The following is a 7,970-nucleotide window of genomic DNA, read 5'->3' as shown; positions in this document are numbered from 1 at the left end:
ATCCAATCTAACACAGCCTTCAAAATTCGGATTAGGTTTGGTTGGTTTGACGGATTATTTATTTTTTTTCTTTTCTTTTTTAGGTATATTATTTATTAACTTAAAATACTTAAATTTGTGGGAAATTTTCTTATATATAACAAACGTGTAAAATATTTATGTTCCGTGTAAGAAAGTTATATAGTTGGTCATTTTTTAAATATTTCAGGTTTGTTCTTCCCTTTTATCGTCTTTCTTCACCTCTTCGTATGCGAATTTTATCGTCTTTCTTTCCATCTTCTTTTCCTTATTTTTTTCAAAAGCTATTTGGTTCAACATCGTGTATCAAATATAAAAATCTATTTTTTTTTCAAACTTTTATTTGGTTGTTCAAGATCGTGTACTAAATATAAATATAAAAAACTTGAAAAAAACATCGTAGCCAAATCTAATGTACAAAAAACCCTTAAAAATCGTTTAAATTTGGATTGTCAAATCTAAACGATCATGTACACAAAAAATAAATGACAAATCTAAACCATCGTACCAAAAGAATCTTTAAAAAAATCATTTAACTAAATCTAAACGATCATAAAAATCTTGAAAAGATAAACAATCGCGTAACAAGAAAATCATTTAGCTAAATCTAAACGATTGTGTACCAAATCTTGAAAAAAAATCGTAAATCGTTTAGATTTGGCTACCTACAATTAAATCTAAACGATCGTATACCAAACAATAGTCAAATCTAAACGATCAAATATAAAATGTCATCTAACACACTAAACAATTCTGTGGTATAATATAATTGTATAACGTATATGTGGACATGTGCAACTAACGTCCACACGATTGGTACTTACCTCAAACTATTTCTATTGCAGATCCGTACATTAGTTTGGTACTGGTTGAAGTTTTTTCAACAACTCGTCATGCAAGCATAAAAATTGCCAACAAGATGATGTTGAAATGTTTAGAAATTTTCTCACTAGATTATATGAATTCTTTTTTAATCATTTGATTCTTCACGTTATGCGTTAATATCTGCAGAAACATGGCAATCATCTCTTCGATATCTATAACTTTCGCTCCGGCTAATCCAATAATCGTCCTAAGTAAATTAAATAGAGTGGTGAAACATCTTTTATCCACCCTTGTACTTTGACAACAACATAGGTCGGTGTTGAGCAATAAATTTTGGCCAATTAAATTCTGCCACGTCATCACAATAAATATTGTGATAATCATAATTTGATTGGGTTTGGATAATTAAGCTTTCTTGTACCTGATCTAATTAAGCCCTAAATATAAATTAGGGCAAGAAATAATGGACCAAGCCCGTCAAACAATTGGGCCCGGACACGAACCCAACAAGCAAATGGGCCCAAGCCCAGAGTGTCAGGTGGGCTCAAGCCTAAGCCCAATAAGCAAATGGGCCAAGCCTAAGTCCAACAGACAGATAGGCCCAAGCCTAACAAACAAACAGGCCCAAGCCCACTTAAAGCCCATAAAATTTCTCTATAAATAGAGACATCTACCATTCATTTGGAGGACCTTGGATTGAAGAGAAGAATCGAAGCTCTGAAGAATTGAAGACAAAAACTTCTGAAGACTCTCAAGACGTGCAAGTTATCATCAACCTCAAAAATCAACCTTCTGAAAGATCGAAGACTTGGGAGATCAAACTTTCCTTGAATTCCAGAAGATTGAAGCTTGAATTGACTTGTAGTTACAACTTCTTGAAGATCAAAGACCACGAAGTTTTAAATTTTACTTTTTGTATCCGAGAGAAAGAATCAAAGGAGTAAATATTAGAGATTGTATCCGCAATACATAAATCAATACAAAGTTCGATTCCACAAATTAAATTTCTCCTGAAATCTCGTGTGAACAGTCAGACTCATGGATTAATTAAAAGTACCCTAGTTCTCTAATATGATGTCTATTGTCAAAGGATGTATGTTCTATCCTCTTTTGGTCATTAAGTAATAACTCTAATGTCATAAGTAACCGACATTATGAGGTTGTAAATATTGTTAGTTTCGTGACTAGTTCTTGTGGATCCATTACATGATGAGTACTAATGACTTGTTCATGAAAGGTAGATCGTAAAACGACAAACAAATGAAAAACTTGTTTCTTGTTACGAAATAGTTCTTTTTTTGTCATTCATAACAAATTGAATGTTTTTAGGAGGAAGTTTAATTATTAGTTGTTGATTTTAGTCAATAACGAAACTTCTACTTCCACCAAATATTATTTTTAGTAACTGAATTAAAAAACATAAGACAAATTATTATAGCATTTTATTTCACTAATAATTCCTCAATAACAACTTTATTAAATAGAATATGATTTTAAATTACAAACTACGAATTTTAGAATATAAATTGTAACAGAATCTATCATCTAAATCAAATCTAAAATTTAAAGCGGATATGAAAAATTTTAAAAACATAATAAAACTCTAAATTAGAGAAAAAATAATCACAAAAGGCACATTAAAAAATGGGTATTTTCAAATATATAATAAAACGACAAAATATTTACACTGTATAGAATAATTTTGAAAACAGAAAAAGTCCACGGACCATAATAAAAAATACAAAAAATGTCTCGTCAACCACACCGTCAACAACAGGCGTAATATATTTGAGACACAATCGTTTAGATTTGACTACCTAAATCTAAATGATGTTTTTCTTAATATCTTTTATATTTACTACACAATCTTGAATAGCCAAATAACAAATTTAAAAAATTAAAAATAAATAAATCTTTTATATTTGATACACGATTTTGAACCAACTAAATAACATTTTACAAAAAAAGAAGAGGAATAAAAGAAAGACTATGAAAAAAATCGCAAGAAGGATGAAAAGAAAAACAATAAAAGGGAATGACAAACCTAGAATATTATAAAAAAATGGTCAATTTTATGGACTTTTTCATTTTGTTACGAGCAGTAAATATTTTACGCGGTTGTTATATTTATGAAAAATTTCCTTAAATATATATATAATATATCTACTATATAAAAGAGGCTATGAAAAGATATATTTGCATTAACATTCAAGTGATTGGAACGAAAAAACAACTTTTTTTTTTTAAGAAAATTTGATTTTATCTATAAAATAATTCACTTAAAAAAGTATTTTTTACTAAAAAATTTAAATTTAGATTTTATCTTTATTCTATCTAAAAATTGAGGGATGAAAATTTCATTTTATATAAAAATAATAATAATTGCTGTTAAAATTTTCGTTGAGAAAAATAAATTTTGTATCATTTATCTAAAGAGATATTTCTAATAGTTTCATAATTTGTAAATATATTTGTTTTAGATGAAAATAAAGTACGATCATATTTTTCTAAAATTTCCTATAAATAGCAAAATTAAATATTTTGAGTCCCAAACCCTTCTAATTTTTTTATTGGAATTTTTTTAAAATATTCAGGTTTGTTTTTTCCTCTTTTATTCTTTTCGTAATTTCTTTCGATCTTCTTTATTCTTTTTCTTTTTTTCTAAACTGTTATTTGGTTTAAGATTGTGTGTCAATATAAAAGATTTTTTTTTCTCCTTTTATTTGATTGTTTAAGATCATGTAGACTTGAAAAAATATCGTTTAGATTTGGAAATAGCGATCGTGTATAAAAAATCTTGAAAAAAATCGTTTAGATTAGGTTAGCCAAATTTAAACGAAATAATTTTTTAAAAAAATCGTTTAGTGAAATATGAAGGATTCGTGTAACAAAAGAATCTTCAAAAAATTCATTTAGTCAAATCTAAACGTACCAAATTTTGAAAAAAAAAAAATCTAAACGATCGTCTACTCGAATCTAAACGATTATGTAACGAAATTAAACAATAGAATTGAAAAAATAAATGTTTGAATTTGGCTATCTAAATCTAAACGATACAGATCTAAACAGTATCTAGGGGTAGATTTATTAAGGGGTCAGCGGGACATGTTTCCCCTCACATTATCGGTTTTCGTAAAGTTTCAAATTACAATATATACTAAATAATGATTTAATTTTAACAAAATATAGTTATAGTATAGTGGTTGCTGTCCCATTTTTGTAAATAAAAGGTTGTGAGTTTTTTTCATTTTCGAAATTATTTTATGGAGTATTTAATATTTTACCGTTATATGCATTTTTTATTTATTTTCAAACAAATCACTACAGTTGATTTGTAGTAAATATTTTGTTCTAAGTGTATTTTTTATAATTCCCCATTTTTTTAACACCCTCTCCATGATTTCTTTTTTCATTGTTCTTTTTTTTTTTTTTTTTTGTAGAAATTTTGCTTATAGCATCATATTTTTTTACCTTTTTTGTCGGTAGCAGCATTGTCCTAAACATTTGTTCTTCTTTGAGTTTCTTTATAATTAGGCATTATCATGACCATTTTTAGTTTTAAGTATTTTTCTTTTAGGTCGAGAAGGAGATATCACATTTGTCTTCTTTTTTTAACACACATATATATATATATGTCCTTTTCCTCGTTGATAATTTAATGTACTATAAATTTTGTATGCTTTTGTTGATCTTTTTTACGTACAATTCACGTATTCTTTCTCACATATTAGGAGGTGGAAAAGAAGACATTACTTTTTAGGTTTAAGAATTTTGTCAAAGACTAAGACATTTTAGAGATCGAATAATGTGAAAAAAAAGGGAATGGTGGACTATTTTATGTTTTGATATTTTTGGCTTTTTAATTTTTGTAAATCTACCTCAATAGTGGGTTTTATAATAATTTATTAATCTTACATTCTTTTGTATTTTCTTTTTTCCTTCTTAAATTTGTTGTAAATATATAACAAAACTATATATGATTTTGAGGAGGTCTTTCCAAGGATATAACGAAAAGCGTCAAAATATTTCTACTCTATAGAATAATTTCGAAAAAGAAAGAAGTCCACATGCCCATAATAGAAAATACAAAAAGATGTCATGTCTACCACGTTCCTTATATTTGGTACATGATCGTTTAGATTTGGTCCAAATCTAAACGATTTGTTTTTTCAAATCTATCGTTAATTTGCTTACACGATTGTTTAATTTAGTTACATGATTGTTTAGATTTGGATAAATGAATTTTTTCAATATTCTTTCCATATACAATCATTTAAATTTATTTTTTTAAGATTATTTGGCAAGATCGTTTTAGATTCTGAATGATTTTTTAAAAATTATTTTGATACACAATTGTTTAGATTTAGTTACTCTAATGTAAACGATTGATGATTTTTTACAAAATTCTTTATACACTTTTTAGATTTGGCTATTTTTTTTTTTTTTTTTGTAAATTTGCTTATCCAAATTTAAACTACCTAAAAAAAGAATAAACGATGGAAAGTGAAAAAAAAAACAATAGAAAGTGAAAAGAAAAAAATGGAAAAGCAAGTTTGTAATATTTAAAAAGTGACTAATTTCATGGGTTGGGCTCTGTCACACGAGCCATAAATATTTTATTTGTTCGTTATATTTATGAAAAGTCTTATGTTATTTATTTATTTTAAATAATGTAGACTTTTAAAAACAAAAAATCGAACATTAATTAAAAAAAAACTTTTATTTCAACTTAAACATGTACTTTTTATTTTTAATATTATGAAATACGTAAAACGGACGTGGTTCCAACTGGTAAATAAAAAAATTACAAGCGGAAATAGAAAAGAAGGTTACAAATTGCAAAAATAAAAAGAAACTAAAGTTGCTAAATAGAACAAAAATTGATGTTGGATAAAAAAACGAAAGTAATAACTAGACGATATATATTTATTAAAATTTAAAAGTTGCTAAATAGAACAAAAATGGATGTTGGATAATTTGGTTCGAGTAGTAATTGGTTACTTCTTGGCCTTGAGTTTGAATTACAAGAGGAATGTAATAATTTATTTTAAATATCTGAGTGTTAGGGTTATTTTGATCGTTTTACAATTCCCACTCCTTCCTTTTACTCTTCCCCTCTCCCTCTTCTCTTCTCTTCTCTTCTCTTCTCTTCTCTTCTCTTCTCTTCTCTTCATCTCTTGCTTGCTTGCTCGTACTCCTTCTCCCTCACTTTGTTTTCTTCTGAAATCCGGTACCAGCAACCTTCTTCTATTATTCCCCTTCTCCCTTCTCACTCACTCATTTCCTTCTATTTTCACCATACTCTAATTCCTTCTAAAATCTGCCATGCCAGACCTCGAAACCGCATTGGCTAGGAAATTATAGTACCGACGACTGGGATATAGCGAGGAATTTGAGAAGGTGTTTGGTAGATCAAGAGAAGGGGGAGGAAAAGAAATTAGGAAGAGATGGAGGCGGCGACAGTGGTAGTTAAAAATGAGAATGAGAAGGGATTCTACTTCTTTGTCAATTGGAAAGATGTTGAAGAAACTGAGAATTCCAAGCTTGAGGAAGCTTTTAAGATAGTAATGGCGACCGGTGAATACGATGAGAGGATCAATTGTGAAGGTATTGAAGAGATTTAGTTGGGAGATCTTTTTGCTGGAAATTATTTGTTTCTTCATATTAATCCAAGCTTTATGAAATGCTTGAAGAATCATCATCATCTAGAGGAATTCACTCCCAACTTATTCACTTCCAAGCTTTACCTAATTAGTAATCATTATAGTTTGGTTTTCTTCTTAATTTCTCTCATAATTTTTGTGTTTATGCGATTTCTCATGCTTTTGAAATTTGAAAGTTGATTAATAATCAACAACTGAAGTTGTTGACATGGAGCTAAGAGATGATTTGGAGCATTTGAAAAAGATCAGGTGATTCATATTTGTAGTTTCCGTTGAGCACAAAATGCTAGATTTCTTTTCGACATTTAATATACTATAACTTTATTGGCATTTGACTTCATTAGTTGTCGAACATGTTAAGAAATGGTGTATTGGTAATATGCCATTAAGAAATAGAAATTGATTAGTTGTCTAATTTGGTGAATCTATGAAGTTTCAAGTACTTGGTTTATGAGAGTGTATAGGTTGATTGTCTCCGATGCTATATCCTATCCAACAGCTTGCCAAATTTTGGATTTCTAGGTTATATTTCATATCGGTCATTCATTTTTTCTCCTTATAATAGAGATTGAAATTCCAATTGAGCTTATTTTTCTTCATTATATGTTTTGCATTGTGTTTTGATATTTGATGTTGATTAATGTTATAGCCTTTTGATAAGGTCATCATTAGTAACCATATATATATATATATATATATATATATATATATATTGGAAAAATTATAATTTTGTCTCTAAATTTCTTGCTTCATTGTTATTTGCTTGTTACTTAATTTTAATAACCATTTGTTTAAACTTACATCATTCTCTAAACTTGTATAGGTCAACCCGACTTAAAAGTTATTTGACAGATAAAAGAAAAAAAAATAAAAAAGAAAAGATTCAACTTCATATGTTCGTTTTTAAAAAGGCAATCTTGTTTTGTTAATTATTTCTATAAAAAAATTTGCATGTGATCTTTGTTGAGTAAAGATTGGATAAAAAATCTCAAATCTTTACTCTTGTACTTAGTTGGATTATCATATCCCTTATCCCCTCTTTTTACGAAATTGTTTGTGTGGAAGTAAGAGGAAAAGAGGTATATGTAACATAATTTCAAACACGATCAGCTAAACAAATGAGGAAATTAAATTACAATATGGAGATTATAGTTAAATTTATTTTTCAGCCTCATTATTATTCCTAATTCTATGTTCATCTTTTTCAATAATTTCATAAAGTTAGTTGTTCATAAACTCATTGATTGTTTTAGATGAGATAAAATATTACTGTGGTCCATTATTAAAAACTGTTTGGTTTGAGAACCATGATTACAAGTTTAAGTGAGTTATGCATTTGACATAAAATTTTCAAATGTTGCAAAGAGAGTAAAAAAGGGAATGGGTTAATTCTCTTTATTTACATCACTATATATATCAATAGATTTAGCCCAAAGCCAAACTTCAAATAATTTAGAATTTAAA

This window comes from Cucumis melo, chromosome 3 (assembly GCF_025177605.1).
Source record: "Cucumis melo cultivar AY chromosome 3, USDA_Cmelo_AY_1.0, whole genome shotgun sequence".
In the NCBI taxonomy this organism is placed as follows: Eukaryota; Viridiplantae; Streptophyta; class Magnoliopsida; order Cucurbitales; family Cucurbitaceae; genus Cucumis; species Cucumis melo.
The sequence above is the reverse complement of the archived record's forward strand: the minus strand, read 5'-3'. Positions refer to the sequence as shown.